This window comes from Numida meleagris, chromosome 1 (genome assembly GCF_002078875.1).
Source record: "Numida meleagris isolate 19003 breed g44 Domestic line chromosome 1, NumMel1.0, whole genome shotgun sequence".
NCBI lineage: Eukaryota > Metazoa > Chordata > Aves > Galliformes > Numididae > Numida > Numida meleagris.
In genome coordinates, this window is record NC_034409.1 from 65,641,423 (window position 1) to 65,666,687 (window position 25,265).

At 37.5% G+C, this 25,265-nt stretch overlaps 1 long non-coding RNA gene across 1 annotated transcript; it reads left to right on the forward strand.

Annotated features, from left to right (window-relative positions):
- Nucleotides 865-25,020, forward strand: LOC110392804. The gene is made up of 3 exons (XR_002434629.1): nt 865-927; nt 23,572-23,612; nt 24,580-25,020. It is a non-coding gene; the product is annotated as an uncharacterized LOC110392804 (long non-coding RNA).

The window sequence follows — 25,265 nt, forward strand, 5'->3', positions numbered from 1 at the left end:
CCTTGTCCACCAGGACACCCAGGTTCTTCTATGCAGAGTCCCTTTCCAGCAAGTCAGCCTCTAACCTGCACTGATGCATGCGGTCATTCCTCCCAATGTGCAGGACCCTACGCTTGCTCTTGCTGAACATCATCAAGTTTCTCTCCACCCAACTCTCCAGCCTACTCAGGTTGTTCTTACATATTGTGAAATACCAATGGCATTTTCAGTCTATGGTATTAATAAATTTTAAATAACACAAAGACCTAGGATAAAATATGGTGCCGCGTTGCATGCTTGTGGTTTAATTGAACTTCTCTGAATGTGAATACTTTAAAAAGTAGAAGGAGTTAAGAAGAGATATGCTCTAATTTTTTCTGTGATGATGGAAAGCTGGAAGGGTATTCAGTATATTGTGGATTTCAGGACAGAGTTCACATTTACTCACTTATGAACCACTCCTGTTTCCTTCATCTATTCAGCAGATAAAGCTGCTATCTAAATCAATACCTGCTAAGCTTAAGATATTTCCTATCATAGTTCTGGAACAGAAACAATCATTTGTTTCAAACTGGAGCCATTCCCAGTTCTTAGCTGTAAAACAAATATATACGTACACATGGCACAAAGATACATGCCAAGAGTCAGTCATGTATTGCAGTAAGTGTAGAGGTACAATGTGAAAGCCCTGGAATGTTAAACCTATATTTATGAATGAATTTTAACATCCACAAAGATTACTAACTTCTCTGGAAAATGCTGTTTGTTCACTGGGCAATTAAAAAATGAACTTGTAACTAACATGACAAAGAAATGCTTGACTTGTGAGACATTTAGAAGGTTTATACTTTCATGAATACTTATACTACTTTATGTTTTCATTTTCAGAGTAGTTGAATGCAGTGCTACAGCTGGGATTTTAAGAGAGGCAGTCAGGTGCAATTTCAGGTGAGTCTGCTTCAGCAACCACTGTTGCTGTTTTGCTCTTTTTTTGAGTTGCCCTGGGTCTGAGTTAGATTTTAGTTTTGTGTTTTTTTCCGATGAAAACTCCCAGAAAAGTCTGGAAGATGTTGCAAGCTGCACTATATCACATGAAATTATTATCTTAGTTTTCCTCCTACTTTGTCTTTATGTCTTAATTCTGGAGGACAACCAGCTCTACAGCCACTGTGGCCTATCATTGAAGTCCAAACTTTCACTAGTCAGAGTACCACCTTAAAAGATCTTCGACCTCTGAACGCCCCAGTCTTTTCTCCAGAGGCTGTGAGCCTCCACCTTGCTCTTCTCTGATTCCTATAGTCATTCTCTGGCTCCATAAAGTAAATATACTTTTTCAACAGGAGTCAGTAGCATGTAACTGACTCTCTGCCATGCTAGTTGAAATCAATAACAAGTCCACCTCTACCTTTTCACTCTTTTGCTCCCGTTCAGCTTTATTCCTGCATATTCACATAAGCCTCATTTTTATTCTTCTAGAAAATGTTGTGCCTTGCACAGTAACCTGTACCAATCTCCAGTTATCAATGCTTCATTTTAAATGTATTTTGCTTTTTTTAGCACATCTATTCCACTTTGAAAGGCTATTTCAAGTTCTCTTCTTTTCAACATTTAATACTGAATAGTTTATAGCCTAAATTTACTTTTAGGTAGTATATTCAAGTTTCAAGTTTTCAATATTCCATTTCAAGTTGTCCTATAGCTTTAATAGTCCTTAATAGCAAAGTATTTATGGAGGTATCCCTTAAAATCATTTTTACTAACCTGAACAATTCAGAATTTTTCTATTTTTTTATAAGTTGACTATTTCCTTGCTCCTTCTGAAGGACTATATCTGAACTTGCTACAGTTTCAAATAATATTTACAGAAAATGAATAACCATAGTTGGGAATTTATCTATTAAATTCAGATTTTCCTTCATCCAGTCTTCGACTATTGTTCCCAGCCATGTACGTGTCTTTTTACTGAGCTACTCTTGATCTGATTAACTTCCAAACTTCCATCCTTATGTCCAGGTGCTGGGTTGTTTTTTTTTTTTTTTTTGCTTGGTTGATTGGTTGTTATTTGTTGCTGTTGTTGTTGTTTTTTCCCCTCTGTTCAGTTTCAATCTTTGACTTTGGCCTTTTTGCCTCATTTTTTTTTCCTCTCTACTTAAACCAAGCTTAACTCAGCAACAAAACAAGGGCCAAAAAACCAGTTGCAAAAAATCCTGATCATAAAGGTGAGGTGAATAAAGATTAGTCTGTCAACAGCATTTCACTGGCGTGCCCCCAGATGGAAAACATTTAGTGGAGTCTTTAGGAAGCTGCTTTGGAAAAAACTTAAAGGCTTGTTTGAATTGTGAATTTTCAAATAGTTAAATTTTCAGTGGATGAATAAAATTGTCTTCAAGCATAAGAATACTCTTTCTTTCTTGGAAAAAAAAAGGTAAGTTATTTCTAAAAACGGTGATAAACCTTATTTTCTTCTGTTCTTTTTTTTTTTTTTTTTTAATTGAACTGTTTGGGCTGTAATCGTACATCTTCTTTTCCATTTAGCTACAGCAACAACAAAAATCGTTCTGAGGAAAAAAAAAAAACAACACAAAAAACAAAAACCTGGAAGCATTCAACCAAACCAGTTAGTTTAGTAATATTGTATGTAAGAGTAAATATTGTTCAGTAGACTTCAGCAGTGCAGATATTTCCTGTCTCATTTATAATAAGACTTTTAGTATAGAATGTGGGTATGTATCTTATTAAATATGGTAAGAAGAATTCCTTATTATTCTAATATGTAATTTTCATATATATATATTAAGGAAATACACTGAAACTTGTTGGAAGCTATGAAAATATGCTAGATCTCAAAATGTCTTCATCTAATAAACCATTTCTATAGGTCATATCAGGTAGCAGATTCTGATGCACTTGTTAAAGTGTAATGGAGCAGGAGAGAAGAATCACATTAAAACAAAAGTATAGATGAAGAGTTTTAGCTTTCATTCTTAGACCTGTTTTCCTCTAAATAAGGAGAGTAATGTAGCCTTCTGTTTCTACTGACCTTATCTTCAAACACTTTTCTGTGTATAATCTTTTCTCCCCACCGCCTGCTCTATAGGCTAGACTGTACTTTAAATGGGGCTATAATAACTTGTATACTTGCTGGTCCTACTATTTTTCTCTTGAGTCTTGGCAGAATTTTAAATACTGCTGACAGATATTTTTTCTATATCTCTTTCTGTTCTGTATGACAGTGCTTGACTTTAATTCTTTTTGGTTTAATCTGTTGGGTTTTTTTGTATATAAACAGAAATTATTGTTGGGAAGCCACAGGAGTGATACCATATTGATCCTGGACTCCTTCACTAGCCAAACTGTAGCAGAGTATGGTTTGTGCTTGCAGAGGGACAGTGACTGGTATTAGTTTATTCTTTGCTTCCGGACAACAGGCAGACATTTTGGTAATTCTCTACAGCTTCTGTCAAACTTCAAGCTGAGTTGACATAATAGTGTTTATTAATATGACTCTGTGGCATACGTTCCTGGAATACTCTGTATTGCTGTTCCCATAAATACACGTGTTACTCATTGTGAGGTGTGCATTTCCGTTTAGTGTGTGCCAGGAACTAATGGGAGGGCTTTGTCCTGCTATTTTTATCAGTCTTTAAAATAAGAGTTGCTCAATACACTTATATAGAAATCATTTAGCCCGATAGATTCAAACAGACCCCAAAAGAATCAGCAATCACAAGAAACCCTGTTCTGTTCTCCTTGTTTAAGGATATGTAAGTTGATGTTGCTCAACCAGAATGTTGTTAGTCTGAAAGTATTTAATAAAATGTCTTTGATAAACAGTTCCTTCAAAGTGATCTGTAGTAAAATACCTCCATAGATCTGGAGTAGATTTATAAACCAGAAATAAGAGGAAAGATGCTGGATGACATTTTATTTATTTTCATTTTGGCTTGTTAAATCTACCCACTTGAACACTTTTCTAATCTGTGTGAGCACTTTCCTTATTGATGAGGCTTCCTTTGGGCAGCAATGACCTATTAGGGATACAAAATTTGTGGTTTGTTGAAACAGAGCTGTGTTGATTGAGCCACCACAACACACTTCGATTCTCAATTGGTCAGGGAGTTTACGCGGGGTTTGAAGTCCTGTTTAGTAAAAACACTTTGCTTTTAAAGCATGCATGCAATTCAATAACAAAAAAAAGTATCGTGTTTATCTAAATGTTTCATCAGGAGCAAATGAAACGTGTAAGCTTCTCTTGAGGAGGAGGAAAGTTCTTTCATTCTCTTTCCAAGAAAAACTTGGGAACTATTGCATGAGTGTTTTCAAGAACTGTGAAAACACTAGAAATCAAGGGGTCCTTTCTTGGTTTACTGTATTGCTTAGAGAACTGGCCTGGAAACTGGGATCTGTGGCTTCATTTCTATCTTGTTTCATATGCTTCTTTAATTCTTCAAGCTCTTCCACTCTCCTCTTCTTGGTGTTCTATAGTGGAATGTCAAAGCACCTGGTGTAACCATCAGAAGCTAATAGTGTCTGTGATCAAGGCTGGCAGCACAAGAGCGGTTTGTGTATGTCTGTGGGTTTGCTCAGAGCTAATAAGCTCTGCTGCAAGGAAATGGTTCATGTTGCACTGTTTTGGAGCAGAAGTGTGGTGAAATCATGACTATCTATAACCAGTCTGATACACGTGCTCTTTCCATTTCTGCCTCAAGGAATTTGACTCTCTAGCATATTTGTATGATCTTTGGTTCAAATTGGTATTGTTATTTGGGCCAGTAGGTAGTTTAAGGAAATCTTATTTTGTTTAATTTTGCTTCCTCTAGAAAGCAAGATGGAAGAAGCTAAGAATGTGTATTGTAGAATGGATTTGTCAGTAAGGAATCTGATGTGACCTTTTTTTGATCTTGTCACTGTAATAGATAATTTCATTAAAATCTCTGTTCAACCCCTAAAAGGAAATGTTAGAAATTATTAGGAAAGCAAGAATGATCAAAATAGGAGACATCGTTGTGCCAGCATGAAAATCCATAGTTTGCCCATACTTCTGAGTAAAGGGTATGTTTATTTTCCCTTAATGTCAAAAAGGGCATGATAGAACTAGAGTGGGTTTAAAAAAAAAAAAAAAAAAGGCAGTAGGGATGATTAATTGCATAGCGTCTGTATGAGAATGCCTGAGTAATTTAGATTTCTGCAGCTTGAACATGTTTTGGAGGAGATAGCCTAGAGGTCAGTGATGGTATCAACGGAGGTCTTGGGTAGTCTACCCTCTTTTCCACTTGAGTGGACATAATTGGAGACAAGCTCAAAAGAATAAGGGATGATTTTTCTTCAGGAAATTGAGAGCAGACTTGTGGAATTCCTTCAGTAATAATGTGGTTCTGGGAAATTAGTGCACCAAGGGAAGCCTGTGTGTGTATTTAGAACACTTAAATCACATCAGGTTCAGGAAATAAGTTGAGCTGAAACTGTCAGATAGAAGGATACTTAGTAGAAGTACCATATAGGCTTTCCTTCCTCACCTTCTCCTTATAACCACTGTGGATTGTTTTTTGGTCTTTTTATTTTATTGTGATTCTGTGTGATTGTGGCGTCCAATAACTCAGTTAAGATGAACCAAAGAACTGTATTATTTCTTATGGATATTCAATTTTTCCTTTTACTGTCTTTGCTTTACCTGTATTCATGTTATGATTGGTATCTACTTCAATAGTTCATCTTATGTTACTGAAACACTTTTTTTTTTTTACCTACAAATTGAAAATACGTATCTTTAACACTGAGACTGAGACTGCTATAATCACTTCAGTAGGTTTTCTTTTGTCCTCAGATGCTTCATAAAGCTCTTTGGCTAAGACTAGTTTATTCAGAGTGTTTTGAATATGCTCTTCTTTTAATACAGAGTATGAGATGTACTCTTTTATTCCATGGATAGCCTTCAGATGAAATACTCCATACCTTTTTTTGGTATTGGTTGTTGTTGGTTTTGTTTATTTCATCCTTCCTTTAATTCCCTACTCAGACTCTTATTCAAGGCACTATGTCTGCGACCAAACTGAAGAACTGCTTGTTCTTCATCTTATTCCTTTCAGAAGTGATGTTCTTTTAAGATAATTCAATCTTAAGAAAAACAAAACAAAACAAAACCCTAATCTGTTGAATTCACATAGAAAAATCCTCAAAGCAATGTGAAATTAGCAGTTATATTCATATAATCTTAAATTACGTTGGTGAATGTTTATAAACCATTTGTTTTTCTGTACTGTTTACTTCCATTTAAAATAGTCCTAATGAAAGATACAGCATCATTTCCAGGCTTCACTGATCGTATTCAGTTCTAGGGCAGCAGAAATAAGATTTTTGCCCATTTCTAATGCAGCAGTGAAAGCTAACAAGGTTACCATTTTACTGTACTACTCATTTCAGGACTCTTTGCCCATAAGAAATCCAGATACTCTCTAGCTTTGATTTTTAGGCATCATTCACTCAAAATAATAGAGCTTAGCTTAAAAAGTTGGTCAATGCTTGCAAGACATAGGAATACACTGCTAGTGCCAGACTATAGTCCTGAGCTAGCATTTACTTTTCTATATGGTTATGCTCTTTTAGTATTGTTCTTTCTCCTTTTTGTCATATGTGGGAGTGCAAAAGATGAATCTGCTGTCTACATGTCATTTAGAAGCACTTATGAATGCCTCAGCAAGGAAGATATTATAGGAATTCAAATTATTATACCAGCAATAATTGCAATAATACACCATAACATACTCCTTTTGAAAGGTTGTAGTGATCCAGCCTAGTGGGAAGAATAATTAAAAAATCTTTTCTTTCTCTTATCCAAGCACATTTTGAATTTTATTGAAGTTTACATACAAATGATTGCACCCAATAGAAGTACTACTATTTCTTAGCACTCGTACAGTATAAGCTTTTGTGGCTCTCTTCAGTTCTTCCACAGTCTGGAAACAAACTGTCAGAAATGATTTTCACATCATTAAGTAGGGTTTTCAGAAGAAATAGAATGAAAAAATCTTTGGTTAGTCACACTGGATTATCACTAATTATAACTTCTAATGATTAAATTTAGCAAGTAACATGAACTTACAAGTTAGTTAATCAATTAAGCCAAAATAATCCTCACAATTAGGGTAATTTCAATATATCTGAATGCAGATCTAACCACTTCACTTATAAATACTTCTGCAGCAAGAAATTTGGGCCAGAATTACCACAAACTGAGTCTCCAGAATTTATATGAAACATTAAAAATAACTATCCAAGTTAAAATAAAATATTTTCTAAAATAAGTTGTGTAATGTTTTGAGGAGAAGTATTGTTTGTCCCACACCTGGGCTTTACAACAGTAATTGGGTCCTGACACTTCTTGACCACAACAGCACTGTTTCTGTGATTTACATGGCTGCCTGCAGTGTCTCTGCTTCCAGGAAGCAATAGTCATCCACCAAAGATGGTTGTAATAAAGATAATTTGTCTTCATTATTGAACTTCTCAGGTAAACTGACTGAATTCTTAGTATCTAGGAATGTTTTAGACATGGAGAGCTCATCTATCAGTAGTCTATTGAATTTAATTAATGGCTGCATCTCATTTCTTCAAATAATTTTATTTCAGGATACTTTTTGCTCCATAGTTGGACTTTTTTCTATTTTCTGATGATCACAAAAACTAATTTTTATTTGGACATTGGTACAAATTACAATTTCTATAATTTTTTTTCTAAAATCCATTGCTTTGCCTTGTTGGAACAGTTACAAAAATATTTCTTTGACTATATTTTGACTATTGGTCCTGTTAAACTTTGCTCTCTTGTTCAGCTTGTGCATAGCATTCTGAACTGTATGGAAAGCAGTCTTTTTTTTTTTTTTTTTCCTCAACAACCTGGAAAATGCTATTTTTACAACTTTTTGCTTGACTCCAAATAAATACAGAAAATTGAACAAGAAGAACAGATTTTGTTTAAGTAATTATTTGGAATATTAGGAAACTTGTCTGCGCTTTTGTTTTGAAGGGTTGAACTTCTATTTCTTTTAACTGATCAAAATTTTATTCCACCAAAATAGCTGGGGAAGCCAGCTGGTAAATTACAATAAGGACTTAGATAAGAATTAGAATAAGCTTTAAGCACATGTACATGAAAACTATTTGTTTTTGTCAAACTTGTTTACCAAAGAATTGATGGCAAACGTGCCCTAAACTTGAGATGTAATAGTGCAAAACCAACAAAATATAATTATACTGTACATAGAGTGGGCTGTGCCAGAGAAATTCTGTGTTGAATAATCCTTTCTCATTTACATTCAGGACAAGGGGGAATGGTTTTAAGCTCAAGGAAGGAAGGTTTGGATTGGATGTCAGGAGGAAGTTCTTTACTGAGAGAGTGGTGAAGTGCTGGAACAGGCTGCCCGGAGAGGTTGTGGATGCCTCATCCCTGGAGGTGTTCAAGACCAGGTTGGATGGGGCCCTGAGCAACCTTGTCTAGAGCCAGATCTGGAAGTTGGTGGCCCTGCCTGTGGCAGGGGGTTTGGAGCTTGATGATCCTTGAGATCCCTTCCAATCCAAGCCATTCTATGATTCTCAAATGCAGTAACTTCAGCAGATCTGCACAGTTTGTTCAGCCTCCCACTAATCACACATGTTCAGACTTGTTTTTTCTTCAAGTAAACAGATGAAATAATGATGCTCAGAATGTCTGATTTCCCTACTGGAAACCCTGTAGAATGAGTTTCCTTGCATTCCCATATGGTTCCAAGGCAGTGCCACACTCATTCACTTTGACAGAAGATTAAATGAGCACACAGTCACGTTCCTGCCTTCTGGAGTTCTTTGGTGTCATCCTGTCAGCTCTGGTCTTGTGTCCCTGAGTGGCTATGATCATCTTGCACAAGGTGGGCTGGCTTTACCTTTAAAAACAAAAGTTGTTCAGGAAGAGTTTTCCAGGTCACCAAGTTCTTACAAGATTCCCCCCCCCATGTAGTGCAGGTTTGCTTTCTCTTTAAACCTACATTGCTGGGGCCTATCAATAAAAGGAATGGGCTTTCCTAGACACCTTTATGTTGGCTTTGGCATCTGTGGACTGCTGCAGCTGAAAATGAATTCAAAAACAAAATTAACAATGTATTTTCTGCACAAGATCTTCTGTCTTACTGCAGGAAAACACAAGAACAACTGGCAAAACAAGGAATAAATTGGGGCAAGGCAACCCAGACCTAATTTACTGAATTCCACATGGATCATCGTCCTGATGGAATCTGACCTTTAGTCATTTCAACTGGCTCATGAAATTTCATCTTTGCCCCTCAGCAGAATGCTGCAATGGGTTAGGCTGCCTTGTCCAACATGCCTGTGTGACTGTCTTCAATGCCATTCCAGTGTTTCTGCCTTACCTGAAGGTGAGGCTGGCTTCACCCTCTTCTATTGATCCCAACATGCCTACATCACTGAAACATCATTTCTGACGTGTGGTGTTTCAACGTAAGCACAACAGACTGCATCCCTATACTCCCTGGGTGCCTTGCACGTTGCTGGAACTTTAGGCATCTGCTTTCATGTTTTGTTGAATTTGAGTTCAACTGGCTGACTATCGATAGCAAACGAGTGGCCAAAAAAGCATCTGAAGCCACATCTTGATTCCCAGCATAGCGCCCTAATCACAAGATAATGCTTCTTTTTTTTTTCCATCTTTTTATTCAATACTTTTTTTCTTGGTCCTGTGGAACTATCTTTTCTCAGCCAGATACATCAGTTAATGTTCATGAGCTCCATCTAACGCAGTGTGCTGTGCAATACTGCGTGAAGGATTTTTCATCCTTGCTTTCCAAATAATTATGTTTCAAGAATCGCCTTCTATTTGCAGTGGTAACAAAATAAAACCATAGTTTTGTCTGCTGCTGTCTAGCTTTTCTTATCAATTCCTTTTCTCATAAATACCCATTCTGAAATACTCAACAACCTTAGGAAGCCATGTGACCCTTTTCCTCCCCTTTATTACTGCCTACCAGAAGTTGGCTCCCACTATATAAAAGGAGAACTTTAGACCATTCATGGCTTATCTTACTTGCAATAAGCCAACAGTTGAGGTTCCTCCTTGACCCTGCAGCTGATCGTGAAACTGTCAGGAGAGAATTATGTACTTCAAGAAGGCATAAATCACTTAGTTAATCATAATTAAACCTGCGGAAGCTAAGAATCAGTTAAACGCACAAAACCTTTCTAGCAGCCATTGCAGCTGCCCTTTTTTGCAAATCCATCATTTGGAGCAAGATAAGCATCCAGGAAAAAACAAATGCCTTTTGCTTAAATGCACAAGACTTCCAATATAAAGGTGGTTACCTTGAAATCCCAGCTCTAAAAAATTTAATTTGCTTTATTCAAAATATGAATTAGAGATGAGGAGAGGTGAAGGATTTTTTTTTCTTTTGATGGTGAAATCATACTTGTAATGTTGCCTGTCCTGCTCAACCCAACAGAAATTGTTTGAAGAGAATGTTTTCCAGACTTGTAAAAATCTATGAGAATGAATGTGCTTATGGAAACCAGCACAGGCCTGGACACCGAGGGAATGTGCAAGACACAAGCCTGAGCCTTCATTTTGCAACTGATATGCTAAGTGTAAAACTTCCTGCACTCAGATATTTGAGTCCAATATTAAAATATTGGGTAAGAGATTTTCCTGTGCCTTTTACCTCAGGGACTTGAAGCAAGTGGAGCAAGTGCAGTACTGCTCTATCCAAACAAAACTACAGAAAGTAGGACTTGGCACAAAAACAATATACTTCTTTATTGAAGGGGCGAGGGGAGAATCCAGTTCCATACTGGGATAAAACCAAGCCTGTTACCTTTATTTTACGTTTTTTAAAAAGTGCCTATTGGGAGACTGGGGGGAAGACGAAGATCAAAAAACCAAGAATAAAGACTTGAACCTGAATCTTCATTCTCTAGGATAAGTGCCAAGGTCCACTGTATTATTGGCTTCTCTGGCATGTTTTTTTCTATAAACTTTTTGAGGTAGTTTCATTTTCTTTAAAGAAACATTCACTGGAGTAGAGAGTTTATACTTCATTGAATCCAGTGTCCTAAGTAAATGGACATTCTGCAACAACAGGACTGTGGGACCATTTCACATCAAGGCCCAGTGGGTATTAGCCACTTCCAAGGGCGGAAGTGCTGCAGAAGGAGAAGAGAGCAGCCCAAAAGTACCCAGCAGTAAGGCCAGGCAACTGGTACACTGACGTTAAGGTGACTTCTGTGAGTACAGATGGCGGACAAGGGAAAGGGGAACCTGAAATTCCCTTGTGTTATGGAAATAGTACGAAGGAACATGGTTTAGTGGGGAAGTATTGATGGTAGGTGGATGGTTGAACTGGATGACTTTGGAGATCTGTTCCAACCTTGGTGACTCTACGATTCTAAGTGCCCTAAGTACTGGATTTTTCTGCTGTTACTTTTCTTCTCCATGTCTATTATTCTGTCTCTATGGTTTTAACTGGAAATTATACTTTTCCTAATGAAACTTGCTTTATGCCCGGTACTGCTCCATGAAAAGTTTTGCTCTTTTATGAGTCAACAGTTTCTGACAAGAGTAAAACCAATCATTAGAAAACCCTCAAACAAACTGCTTTTGGTATACTGCATTGCAGAGCCCTTCTGTATAAAAAAAGAATGCATACTGCTGTGCACTACTCCAGCAATGTTTTCTCTTTTGTCTCCAGATAATTTTGGGAATAAAATCATTGGTGCAAACACTTCTTGAACACTGTCAGTTCTGAACTGTCTGGATTAGCTGTCTGTGTTATTCAGGAAGTCAGATTAGATGAACCTAGTGCTGCCTTCTGGTTGTAGGCTCTATTTAATAGTTTCCTTGACTCCTTTTAAAATGTGGAATGTGGGCTAGACACTGTGTAAGAGCTCTGTCTAGAGCACCTCCTTGTTTTCTCCCTCTTTTTTTTTTTTCAGCTAACTCTTCCAAGAAACAGGATGGGATAAGAATATGTGTAGCAAAGATCTACAATGCCAGGAGAGTATGATCATCTACGAGAGGACTGAATTCAGTGTGTCTAACTCCCCTGAGAAAAAGATGTATAGAAATGATGGGAATTGAAAAGATGTTGGTTAGATATTGCTAAATTGCTACCGACAAAAAACAAACAAAAACTACCAACAACAAACCTTGCAAACTGACATTTAATAAGGACTTTATCTTTCTATAGAGATTTTGCTGGGGGAGAAATAACCTCTTCCATTTTAGAGGATGATATAAAAACTTACAGAAAAGTGGTTTTTTTCACTGATGGCCTCTAGCCTCTGCTGATGTCCAGCAGATGGTGCTGAGGAAAGCAGATGTTTCTTATGTACAAAAGCAATAATGGATGTTATTACTGGATATGCTTCTCCCCATTGTTCAATGCACTTTACATTGTGACTGCTGCATGCATGCTGAGTGACATGAAGGAGTCTTAATCATCAGCCATTGGAGATGGAAAAATGATAGTTCTGTTCTCTAACAAGGTTTTGTAACCCTCCTCGGGAAATGTTATGCTGCACTTTTCATTTAGCACACAGCCATAGACTACTTTGTCTATTGTAAAACTGCGAGGGCAGCTACAGGCAGTTTATAAAACACCTCCTGTGCCCCGATAAACTGTGGCTCAATTTGAGTAGTGCTCTGGTATCCCAAACCTCATGGTTTCGCCTTGCAGAGATTGACCAGAAACCTCTGATTTGCACTGAGAATCATCTTATTAGCTAGCTGGAAGAGCTGACTAGATTAAAGAATCTGAAAGCACTTGTGACATCAAAGGATAGATGAAATCACCAAGACAATTGAATCGTATTTGCAGCAGAAGATAAACATTGTGAAATGGTTAAATTCACAAGCTATTTTGATTGCCTTGTTTGTGTCCTACACTTTAAAATACTGAGGCCAACAATTCTGGAAGCCTCTGTAGCTTAAGATGTTGTCTAGAGCTATGAAGTTTTCCACAGATGTAAATGGTATAAAGACTTCAGTGTGAACCAAAGCCAAGTCATAAAGAAGCTGCAAAATTTGTTCTCTAGGTGCTGATTCAAAGTACTTGGTGGAAAGGTTCTGGATGACATCCCTATATTTACTTAGAATAGTAGCTCTGATATTTCTACCACAGCCATTGTTGGTCTAATAGTTAAACAAGTTTACTAGATATCTGAGCAGAGTGACCACATAAGTCCTCTTTTACACTTAGAGAAAAGAAAAGAAAAGGTGGAGCAGAATTGGAGCTACAGAGGAAGGAACAGAGATTTCAGAAACAAAGTGAGAGGCACATGGTCTCATGGGAAAAGTAGTGAGTGAGAGAGGTCTCGGACTTTGGGAAGCAAGATGCTACCATGAAGCACCCCAAGGTGAAAGTGGAATACATGGCAGGAGGTGGCTCCTGCAGCTAGCGTGGACACTTGTTTTTGAATGATCACCCCATTTGGAGACCTTTCAGCAGATCTTACCTGCCTGTTCATTACTTAGATGGGAAAAGTAAAGGGTGAGTGTCCTACGATTAGCAACTAAGGGAAAGGCTATCCTGATGACTGAAGTTAAGACTTGTAAATCTGTGTTAATTTCCCTGCTTTATGTAAACTTGCTGTGAAAACAAGGAAAACATCCTCCTTAGTCCTAAATTCCTTATCAAACATATTAAAGGCTCTTCATTATTTCAGCAAAGACTTAAGTTAAAGAGAGGGAGGTTCTCTTCCATCTGTAGCAGGGTACATGTAAACTTGGAAGAGAATATGTTTTTCACAGTGGAGAATAGATACTTATGGAGAGGGAGAATAAAATATCTTTTAAAATGTGAATGATATCAGAACAGTGTGCAAAGGAAATAATCTGGTGTTTAAAGACAACAGATTTTTTAAATTTTTGATTGATTTAATTTCTCTTGGATTTCAAAGTTGTTTCTTTCTGTATCGGTTTTTTACTGGCTTGATATTAATTACTTACTGCAGGCTTAGTGGCCATTACTTTTGTTTGCTTTGTTATTGCTCTAAATGATAACATCACATCTTGCATTAATTTGACTTTGGAAAAAAAAATATTGGACGGCTGTATTCTCTAACTTTCAGAATGAAATACAGCACCTATATCCTTATTTGGATAATTAGAATGTTTAGCACCTTAATAGCAGGCTCAGTAAGCTCAAATATCAATGCACACTGCAATGAAGTTCAGTGACGAGATTCCAGGACTACTGCTGTCTACATGGCTTGTGCTGTGCCACATGGGAAACCAGACTGGTGTCCTGCAAGTGTGGCCACAGTAGTGCAGTGGACATCTGCACTAGCAAGTTCTGCCTCGCAAGTAACCACATGCCTGCATGTTTGATCTGGTTTGGGTATGTGGGTGACTTTCCACAGGAATAAGTACAGCACACAAGGAAACGACATCATAAAGGAAGATTAAGACTGGGATCATGTTTGCTGCAGACCTGGAAGTAGAGCTTGCAGAGGTAGAGGGCCCCAGTGGCAACGTGCGCTGTGGGCAGGAGACTGCGCACTGCCGTTGGTACTGCATATCCCAGAGCCCTGCCTTGCTTGGGGAGATGTAGCAGGCATTTCTCCCACAGTGCAGAGCTATTATTTTATCTGGCTAGAATCCATGGCTGAAGTAGAAAGCCCTCATCTCCAACTTTATGGTCAAACCTGTTGTTTGTACCCTCTGCTCACTTTTGGTTGAGTGACTGATGGCACTCAAGGGGCATATGTTCTTATCCATTAAGCTGCCTTTTCTGAAACGCTGTGTATTCAGCAGCGTTTAACTATATGTATACCCAGCTTCTTGTATGGCCAATGAAAAATGACTTCAGTATTTAGAGAAATGGCAGAAGAGCCATCTATATATTTCAAACCAAAATGACAAAATAACTTGATATATTTTCCTAGCACAGTCACGTGGTCTCAAAAATGTTCTGTGGAGAAATTATTTTAGGCTATAAAATATTCTGTTTGTTTTTTCTGTCTACTGAGATAACAGCAGAATGTTTTGTCTACGCATATCCAGTCTTCATTAGCTGCTGGAAGATGTAAAACTGATTCAAACTTCTTGGAACTTCAGCCCAAAACAGGAATAATTTATAATGGTTTAGATTAGAAGTTTCTGAGAAAGGAACTTACTTTAATAACTGTGTTTTAGTTCATTGTTGGCTTAAAAAAACTTTTTAAGTGTTTATGGTTTTTAAAATATGTTAATTGTTGTGAGTGATTGTGTTTCTTTGTTTTGGTTTTGTTTCCATCTATCTGGCTAGACCTCCCCTCATGGATGAACCATTGGTACAATTAATTAATCCTGTTGCTGCTGGTTATATTTAATTTGATAAGACCTCAGTGCCATTTAAGAGTATGATCTTTTTCCAAGAGGCTCTGTATAAACAGAGTAAGATAGTCAATGGCTGAAGATTTCAGTTTCAAGTGTGCCATAGAGCTGAACAATTGATTATTACAAACAAGCAAAATAAGTATTGCATAGACACAGCAGGTTTTTGTTTGGTTTATTTAATTTGATTAAAGTAGATGTTGCTCAATAAAAGTGGAAGGAGATTATTTGATTAGGAAAACAAAGAAAAGACTCAAAAAGAGAAGCATTGCAGTGAGCCCTGAAGGGAAGAAGAGAAAGAGAATTAAAAGAATAGTATCTGCAGTTTGCTAAAGGAAAGTAGTTTGGAAGAGGATAGCCCTGGAAACTGCACAGCTGATTGCTAGAGAATAGGTGTTTTCCATAGTGTTTAATGCTTGGTTCCCATGCCTCTCTTTTATTCTTTTTTTTTTAATATTAAAACTCTGACCATAGCCACATTAAAATTAGATGTATCTTTTGATATTGGTAATGTTTCAATTGGTCAGAGTTAGTGCCCATATTACTACACACATGAATATTTGGAGAAGTTGATTGTTTCCACATACTGTTTTTAGAAAGATAGTCAAGTGGAAATCTTAACCTAGAGTCTGGTCTCCCACATTGCTGCTTTTTAATGAAGTTGAGCCTGTACCATCTGCTAGCCATACAAATTGCTTGGAGAACTTTCATGTTGCTATTCATGTAATAGCTGATATGTAATTTATGTATTGTATTTCTTCACTGGTTCCAATGAAGACAAGAGTTTTGTTGTTGTTTTTCTGTAGTCACGGCATCATCACTATTAAACAAAAAAATTAGATGAAAAATAATTCATAAAACTGTCATAAAACTGAAAGTCAGCACCTTAAAATGCAACAAAAAGCCATTAAAAACTGCCCACAAACAAGTAACAACTGTTTTGTTTCTAAAAGCGGTTTATCAGATTAAGACAGCTGACTGGCCTTCCTAATGTTTATGCTTCAGACTTTTTCTGGTCTGTGGTTTGTTTTGTGGGATGCCTTTGTGTCACTGGCTGAAGAACTGGACCTGTAATAATGAGAAACGAATATTTTTTTTGTTATGAACAGAGCACAAAGGAATTATAGCTTCATTTTTATGCTACCTTTAACATAAAAACTCCAGGAGAGCTGAAAACATCAGATTTGTACAGTTCACAGCAGCGTTACTGAATCCTCCCTTACCTCTGAAAGGATGTTGAATATCATCCTGTTCTATAGAATAGAGGGTCCATTTCCACCCTGGAGGTCTGGTATCTTTAGCAATTGTTTAGCTACTCCTACAACATTGTAAAAATGAATTTGTGTTTGCAGAAGGCTCTGAGATGATCAAGAGAAAAGCACTTAATAAGTACAAGGTATAATTATTAGCCAACGTTTAACAAGGTTTTATGATTAGTGTATTCCGCTTGTGTAAATAGTGTTTAACTTAGAGTTAGTACAGAGTGGAGAACCAGGCTCCCTACTTCACTGCGCATTACTCTTTACACTGAAACTCATCTTTTTTGTCTTCAGTCTGTGGCTGCTCAGTCTAGAATTCACAAATGAGGCTGCTTTGTTGATAAAAACATTGTTTATTTAAATCTTAAAAATAGGCAGGAAAGAGCCACTTGATTTCAACAGCTGCTTTTACAAGGGTGTTTTGGCAAGTAGTAGTCGCTTATTCAACCATCAACACAGAATTAACTCATTAAGGTAAAATCCAAAAAGTTATTTAAGGTACCGTTAAGAAAATGTATATTTAAGAGCAAATCATTGAATCGCAGAATTTCAGGGGTGTGAAGGGACCTCAAGAAATCATCGAGTTCCCTACAATAAGTCATGCAGGAAGGCATCCAGATGGGTCTGAATATCTCCATTGAAGGAAACTCCACAGTCTCTCTGGGCAGCCTGTTTCAGTGCTCCGTCACACTTATCATAAAGAAGTTCTTCTGCGTGTTTGTCTGGAACTTCCTATGTTCAAATTTTAGGCCATTGCTTCTAGTCCTATCACTACACACTACTGAGAAGAGCCTGGCCTCATCCATTTGCCTCCCACATTTAGATATTTATAAATATTTATCAGAACCCCTCTCAGTCTTCTTTTCCCCAGGCTGAACAGACCCAGGTTACAGAGACTTTCCTTATGAGGGAATTCTCTAAGTTTGACATATTCCCATAGTGTATTCGAGACAAATCTCTTTCTATCTTCAATTAGCAGTTCTCTGGTTTTTGACAAGTTCTGTGGTTGTGCAGTATTGAAATCCTCAGTAGTCCTGATTGCCGCTGGTATTTCACCATCTCAGTAACAGGCTACACGGTGTACAATGAGATTTCAGACCTGACAGTGGTCACATTAGAAATGTGCTAGTTGATTAATTCTTGTCCGAAGTACCATGCCAATATTCCCTTTTTTTTTTTTTTCCTCAGTGCCTTAGTTATCACTATGGATGCAATTCATGCACTTTGCAATTTAATGGAGGCATTTAAGGTAGCAAAATTGAACAAGTAGCGGAGTTATACTTGCAAGGAAATAAGTGTCATGATCACACGTGCTCATCTATCTCTCCACTCCATCCCATGCTGTGAGTTGTTGCTCAATATTTATTCAAGATCTGTGCAATAGTTTTGATAAGAATAAAAAGATCTTACATACCCTACTGCTCCCTGTCAGCATCGGCACCCAGCAGTTTCTGGGTGCCAGTTCATTGGGGTTTCTCTGTAGGTTATTTAAGCTGTTTTCTACCTTATAGTTTGAGGAGGAAAAAAAAAAACATTTTTTATTCATCTGGGCAGGAGTTAAAGAGAACAAAGATGTTTATATATTTAGTAACACCTTATAGTATCCAAGAAAACTTGTTAGGTTTCAGTGTTCCATAGTACTTTCCATCTCCAGCACGCATCTTCCTTTTTTCCCTCAAACCTCTCAGATTTCCATTCAGAAGATGCAGCAGCTTCTAATGCCTTTTGTTCTTTAATACATTTAAGCAATTCCAATGTACTAAAGAGAAGGGAGGAGGTAAGGGGAACAATCTGACAAACCTTTGGACCTTGTCATAGCTTATTGAGAAGTAGAAGGTGTATTCCTATGAAGGTCATCTCAGGGACCATCAGAGAGTAAGGATGTCCACCAGCCCGTACTGCCCCATGTAGCTAAAAATAGAGCCTCTCCCCTTCCTAGTGCCAACTATATGCTATATTTGCAAGCATGGCATTCACAAACCAGCTCTGTTCAAGCAGATCCTGAGCCAAACAGTAGGTGAGAAAAACAAGCAAGAGATCTTCCTCAGATCTCAGCACAGGGGATGCAGAAAATCATGATGAACTCATTATAAGAACAGAGTATTTGTGGGTCAAGAAAATATGACTCCTGGGCCTAGTCCCATTCTATCTTCCCTGATAAATGAGCAAGCATCAATGAGTGTTTCACAAAAGCTTTATTTCATTTTTAATTTACTTGGTCATGGATAAAGGAAAATCATGCATTTTTCACTCAGCCAAGTACCTATTAATGTCTACTTTGAGCTCTGAGGAGCCACTTCTAATACACTGATAATTAAGAAGCATATTCAGTGTACTCCCTTTCACCGATTTCCCTTACAATGTGCAGCTCGGTGCTCTGTCTTCGTCCAAGAGTGAAGCCAACATTAGCAAGTAACACTTGGAGAAAAGCATTTGCAGCACTTGGCATAGACTTGTGAGTCCCTAGTCACATCTCTATTTCTGAGCTTTTAGTTTTTGGGATTATTTGTATCAAATCAAACTTCCGGCATTGCATGTGCTAAAACAACAATTCTGTTTTCTTTTTTTTTCTTTTTTCTATCTTTTCATTTCTCCCTTCTTTTCATTTCTCCTTTTAATTGCTCTCTTCTTTTCTCTCTCCTCTCTTTTCTTTCCCTCTCCTTTTCTTTCTTCTTTTCTTTGTGTGTACATAGAGGCAGATTTCAGTGGCCACTGAAAATATTTGTTTGCAAGAAGATTGTATTCACCTTTACAAGCTTACAGTCCAAAGGAGAGAAAAGGGAGAGTGGGAAACATGGCAAATGTATGGGAAGCTCAAAGAGCAGAACAGCAGAGATTCAATCAGCACTTCCAGAACAGCAAACATCTGCCTATTACTACACCTCTCCACAGCATCTTCAGAGGAGAAAGCTAGAAGACAGTCTTGAAATTTATCAGCTGGGGTTGTTTAGTCTGGGGAAGAGGAGGCTGAGGGGAGACCTTATTGCTCTCTTCAAATACCTGAAGGGTGATTGCAGTGAGAGTGGGGTTGGTCTCTTCTCGCTGGTGACAGGACAAGGGGAAATGGCCTCAAGTTGCGCCAGGGGAGGTTTAGGTTGGATATCAGGACAAACTTCTTTACAGAAAGGGTTGTTAGGCACTGGAATATGCTCCCCATGGAGGTGGTTGAGTCACCATCCCAGAAAGTGTTTAAAAACCATTTGGATGTGGTGCGTAGGGACATGATTTAGCGGTGGATTGTTAGGGTAGTATGGTTAGGTTGTGGTTGGACTTGATGATCTTGAAGGTCTTTTCCAACCTGAGCAATTCTGTGATTCTATGAAACAGTATTTAAAACATTAAAAACATTTCATTATAGAAAAAAGGAATATATTTTTCTTCCTAGGCTGGTAGTTTGTGATTCTCTTTCAATGTGTTTATCAGTTATGATACCTTGTTCTTGCTCACATTTTTTTCTTTTGGTGAAAACTGTACTTCTTCATGGCCCTTAGATGGGCATCATTTGATTGTGATTATGAAGGTTAAATATACATATATATGTATATTCAACTTAGCTTGCTTTTACTTAGATTTGACTTTGTTGGACTGCTAAAAGTTGTTATCCACAGATAATACAGAGATATACGCAACATAGAGATGTGCTAAATAAATTGACATTGTCTTGTACAAAGCTTAAGATTAGCTTCTGCATTAGACCTAAGTACCATCAGCAGAGGTCTGTTGTTGTCTCAAAAACAGCAATACCCTGTGTGCCATGGAAATAGGAGAGACGCACTTGTGGATGCTGTCTTGCAGAGAGAGGCAAGGAGCTATGGGCAGACAGACTTTTAGTAAGGTTTTATCACCTATCAGAAATTAATCTGAATTTTTTGGGGGGGCATTAATTTATGTATGTGAGCAAATTCATGTATAGATTTTATATCATAAACCACATAGCTGCAATTTTTTCTTCTGTAGTAGCTTCAAAATCTTTTGGACTATGGGAAACCATTCTGACTTTGCCTGTCAGCACCAATTTCTCTATGAGCTGTGCCATTTAGGGGTCTGTTATCATAGCCTGGTGTTTGTTTTGTTGTGTTTTGTGGGGATGCTTTAGCTACTTTTTCTTCTGAGAAGTAAGAAATTCTTCGGTTTACCATTAGAAAGCTGAATCTGTTATGTGACTAGGAGCCTCTACTTTCACTGTGTTGAAGTTGCCCCTACAACCACAGTCATTTAAGGTAATAGAGGAGGTGTCACAGAGTTACCTGTCCCTCAGTTTGTGCAGTCTGTGTACAACATGTTCCTGCAGTCTCCAGCAGAAGCTACTAATTAATGCTCCCAAGGCATACAACATACATTGGTGGATTTGTTGGTTTTTAGCATCTTCTAAAATGTTCTTATGGTACCCGAGTACCAAGTCTCATCTCTTCTCAGTTAGAAACTAGAACTAATTGGATCGTTCCATATTTTTCTGTGTAAATTCCTCTGTGCATTTAGAGATTCAGAGTGACTGCTTATGTCCACAAGGAGCAGCATATTGGTGAGTGATGTGCGATTAAAACCTGCTGCATGTTTTAGGAAGCATAAAGTTAATACTGATAAAGGATTCTGAATGCAATTTTAATTGCAAAACAAGGCCAGTTACTGTATATTGCCTTTGAGCTGCCTTTTGAGTTTTGTTTTAGGGGTGTGTGTGTTTAGGAATGGAAATACAAGCAGGCCAGCAGATGAGGAGCTGTGCTTGAGTGTTTCCTTGAGGGTTTTTTTGTAGTTGTTTGTTTTCTTTTTTTCCCCTCCTGTTAAGGAACTCTCTTTTCTCTTTTCAGGTCCCTTCTTGAGTTTAGATGTGGGCACCAGGATTAAAAAATGTGCCATTGATCCAAGTCTTCTTGGAGAGTCATATTAAGAAAGTTTGTGAGTTGCTGTTGGTTGAATGATTATTAGAATTACTTATACAAAGAGGCAGGAAAGTGTGGAATTGATCAATAGCTACGTGTTTTCCTAAGAAGTCATTCATTAAGTGATAGGGATTGTTCAACTAGGCAAAAGAAAAATTCTTGTGCATGTAAATACAGGACCAGGTTCTTTATTAAGATAATGCTAATGTAAATCTTGAGAATGTCTGCTGTGACAGCATAATATATTTCATAGAGCCCTACATTCAGTTTACAGTAGCAGACGCCTTTGGGCAAACAGTCTCTCTTAAATTGTTTGTCTAATATAAGACGTTGGATTAACCAAGTTACCTTTTGTTAATTAAGCAAAGGCTTGCTGTGTAGTCATGTAGTCTTAACCAGTACAAAAGCTCGTGGAAAAAATAAACACAGCAACTAAGCTATTGTTCTGATTGTTAGAGCTCCCACCCAGACAAATCCTCAAAAAATAATAAAAAATCATGCCAATAGTACTGTCCTTAGTTTTGTTATTTGCTTCAAAACTGTACACAGTGAGTGCAAAACCTTTTAGTATGTGTCAAAGTGGTTTGTTGAAATAACAATGATTGTTCACGGGCTTAGTTGAAGGATGTAATATGACTTTACTAATATGGACATGGACAAATAGCAGCATCTACAATTTATGTTCAGTATATCCAAACTAGGCCTTCCCACCCTGTTAACACGTGCTACCTTCTCCAGTGCCACAAATGGTCTCACTGCCTGCTGTCTTTTCTCTCTCTAGCCCTTTGTTGTACAATCATCAGTCTAAGTAGTGCACAGTCACAAGCTGGTTTATGGGATTTGAGAAGAGACTAGGGACCAGCTTTGCATTTTCTTAGGAACAAAAATCTCCCTTGTGGAAGGGCCTGCCTGCAAAGGCTTAGGTTGTGTAGTGCAAACTCCTGCTGCTTGGCTCCGGGCAGGCATGCTTGCAAACCTCTGATTGGCCAAGACCTAAACGCTCCATTGTAAGGAGTATGTTTACTTTCTACAAACTGAAGACAAGGTTCTTGAAAACTTGATTTTAATAAAAGTTAAAGGTTAGCTAGACATTTAAAGGGGTGCAAGAATGGTTTACTTTATCCTACCCTTAAATGTTAACGTTAGTTGGTAGAGCAAAGACAGCGCAGAAATTAATGGAGTGTATACATAAAAAGGGAATACTGTCAGAGCCAATTTCTTCAAGCATTGTGAATACTGCTGACGTAAAATGAAAGATTTTTTTTAATTGCTGTACTCTTATGAGTGCCTACAAACATGTTGGAAAGTCAAAGAAGTAGTTCTGGATACTCTTTGGAGAACCTATAAAAAGAATAGGTTCAGGTAATGTCATTTTCATATTTGTAAATTATTTTGATAGTTTTAAATCAGAGTTGAAGGTTATTGAATCTGGTGCTTTCATGTAAGACTGTGTGCCTGTACTCTGCAGCTTTCGAGGATCTAATTTTTTCTCTGCTGTATTTTGTAGAATTGTATTCTTACCTAATAAGGGATTTGAGAGAGATTTTAAAAATAAATCAAATTGACATTTGGGTTTAATTATAAATTTCAAAGATAGGAACACACAGCTCATATAACATTTCTGCATGATGTCCATCTAAGTAGCACACGATGAAAACAAATTTTATGAAATTTACATTCTTTGAGGAGCTCAAGTATGTTTTTGAGAATTTATATATTGATATGGAGAGATGTCAAAACATTGATTTCTTGAAAACAACAGGAAATTCCTAGTCTTCTGCAGAAAGAAACCTGTGGGATTTAAACAAATCATTTGATTTGGGGAATCCATGCAAATTAGCTTTCCTACACCATTTATTGGAGGATTTTGTGAAAGAAGAATTAGTTATAGCACCACTGAATTTTAAGACATTACTCTTATACAACTTGTCTCTGACCAGCGGGACTTCATCATGTCATTTTTTCAGTTATGAAAGTTCAGAAGGATATCTGTCTAGGGCTACATGGAGGTGAATCACTGCAAGATAAGTAAAAATTTTGATGTATGATTTGTCTCATGAATTTTACTGTAGTTTGAGACATCAAAATTATTTCCTTTTTTCAGAGCTCTGCCATGGCATATGTTCCAAAGGCTTGCCTGGAGAGGTAAGTAGGTTTATCCAGCATGGTCTCCTATAGCATTATTATAGACAAATTGTTGAGATATGGAGTTAGATAAGTGAGTAATGAGCTGGATGGAACTGGATGGATTTTCTGGCTTCAAAGGTGGTGATCAGAATGGTGATATTAAAACTTAACTGACAGGGACCCTCACAAACCTGCTGCAACTTTGAGCAGCAGGTTGGATTAGGTGACCTTCAGGCATATCCTCTCACCTGTAAGATTATCTGGTTTTCAGAAAGGGGTTTGAAGATAAATAAAGCAAAATTGACTCTCTGATAATGGAATTATGTAGATGAGTTAGCACATGACAATGTAACATTTCTAACATCGATGCGCTTCAGTTTTTGACAGGTATGCTTTTCAGTCAGTAAATAGAGTTAGTCCCATGGTTACCAAGCTCTTGCCCAGGATGTGTCTTGTAACCACTCTGCAACAGAGCATGTTCCTAATGCACAAAATTCTTAATTCATGAAGTACATATTCCTCACAAGCCAGTCAGATGAAGAATTGTTTTCCTTACTGCAAATGTTTCTGCCAGCCTCTAAAGTATCTTTGTACCTTCAGCTTTTATTCCTCTCTGTGAAGGCCTGCCACCTCCTTTTTATGAAGTTATAGGCTCTAGGCACTCTCTTTTACATTAAAGATTGTGCTAGACTTGATAAACCTTCTCTTTAAGAATATCAGGATGATTTATAGAAAAGATTGGAAAGATACGTGTGCCATATCTACAAAAATGTAGTGAGAAATGGGAGCCTTCCAATATTAAAGCCTCCAGAGTGCCTTCTAACGGCACACTGAATGTAATACAATGTATTGCGGGACTCTGAAGCATACTTTGTCTTCCTAATGTTACTACTTCCAGTATTTATCATCAGTTTGACTGTATTTTTGAAGTCCACTTCAAGAACCTTGTGATTTACATGAAGATTGCCATTCTCATTTATTTCAGAAGCTTCTGATCTTTGCAGTAATGGATGAACTTCTTAAAACACAAATGAATAAAGAATGCACAAGAAGACAGGGGAAAGATGGGAGCAGTGAAATTACACATCCTTTCAACACTTTATTGAAGGAAATTGATGAGATGAAGGAAGTACGGGATTTCTTGAGACGTTGAAACAGAGAGCTGGAGAGGGTGAAATGGGAACAACTGTAAGTACAGGTATAGAACTCAGTTCCCCTGGAGGGAGGAATTGGCTAAAATAGGAAGAAAAAAATACCATACAAAAAAAGAAACACAGCAAAAACACAAAGGGTGGAGAACATTGGCCTGATCGTGGAAACATCCTGAAAGAGAAACATGAAGGAGGGAAAGTAAATGTTAGGCTAAAGTGGAGCTGGAATTCAGCAAAACTAATGATGTGGAAGACTAGCAAAAACAATTAGGGAAACCCTGAAAGCTCAAAAATTATTATGTTAATGGAATCACCTTACAAACTTTAAATGCTGTTGATGAAGAATAATGGTTTTTTTCTCTTTCTTGAAAACTGGTGAAAATATGAAGCTGTTTTAGTAAATTTAGCATCATGAGAGTCTGAAAATAAATTATTATGGAGAGAGGGGAGTAGAGGGGCAGGCACTGACAGCAACAGGACCTGAGGGAACCGCGTGTAGCTGTGTTAAGAGAGTGTCATG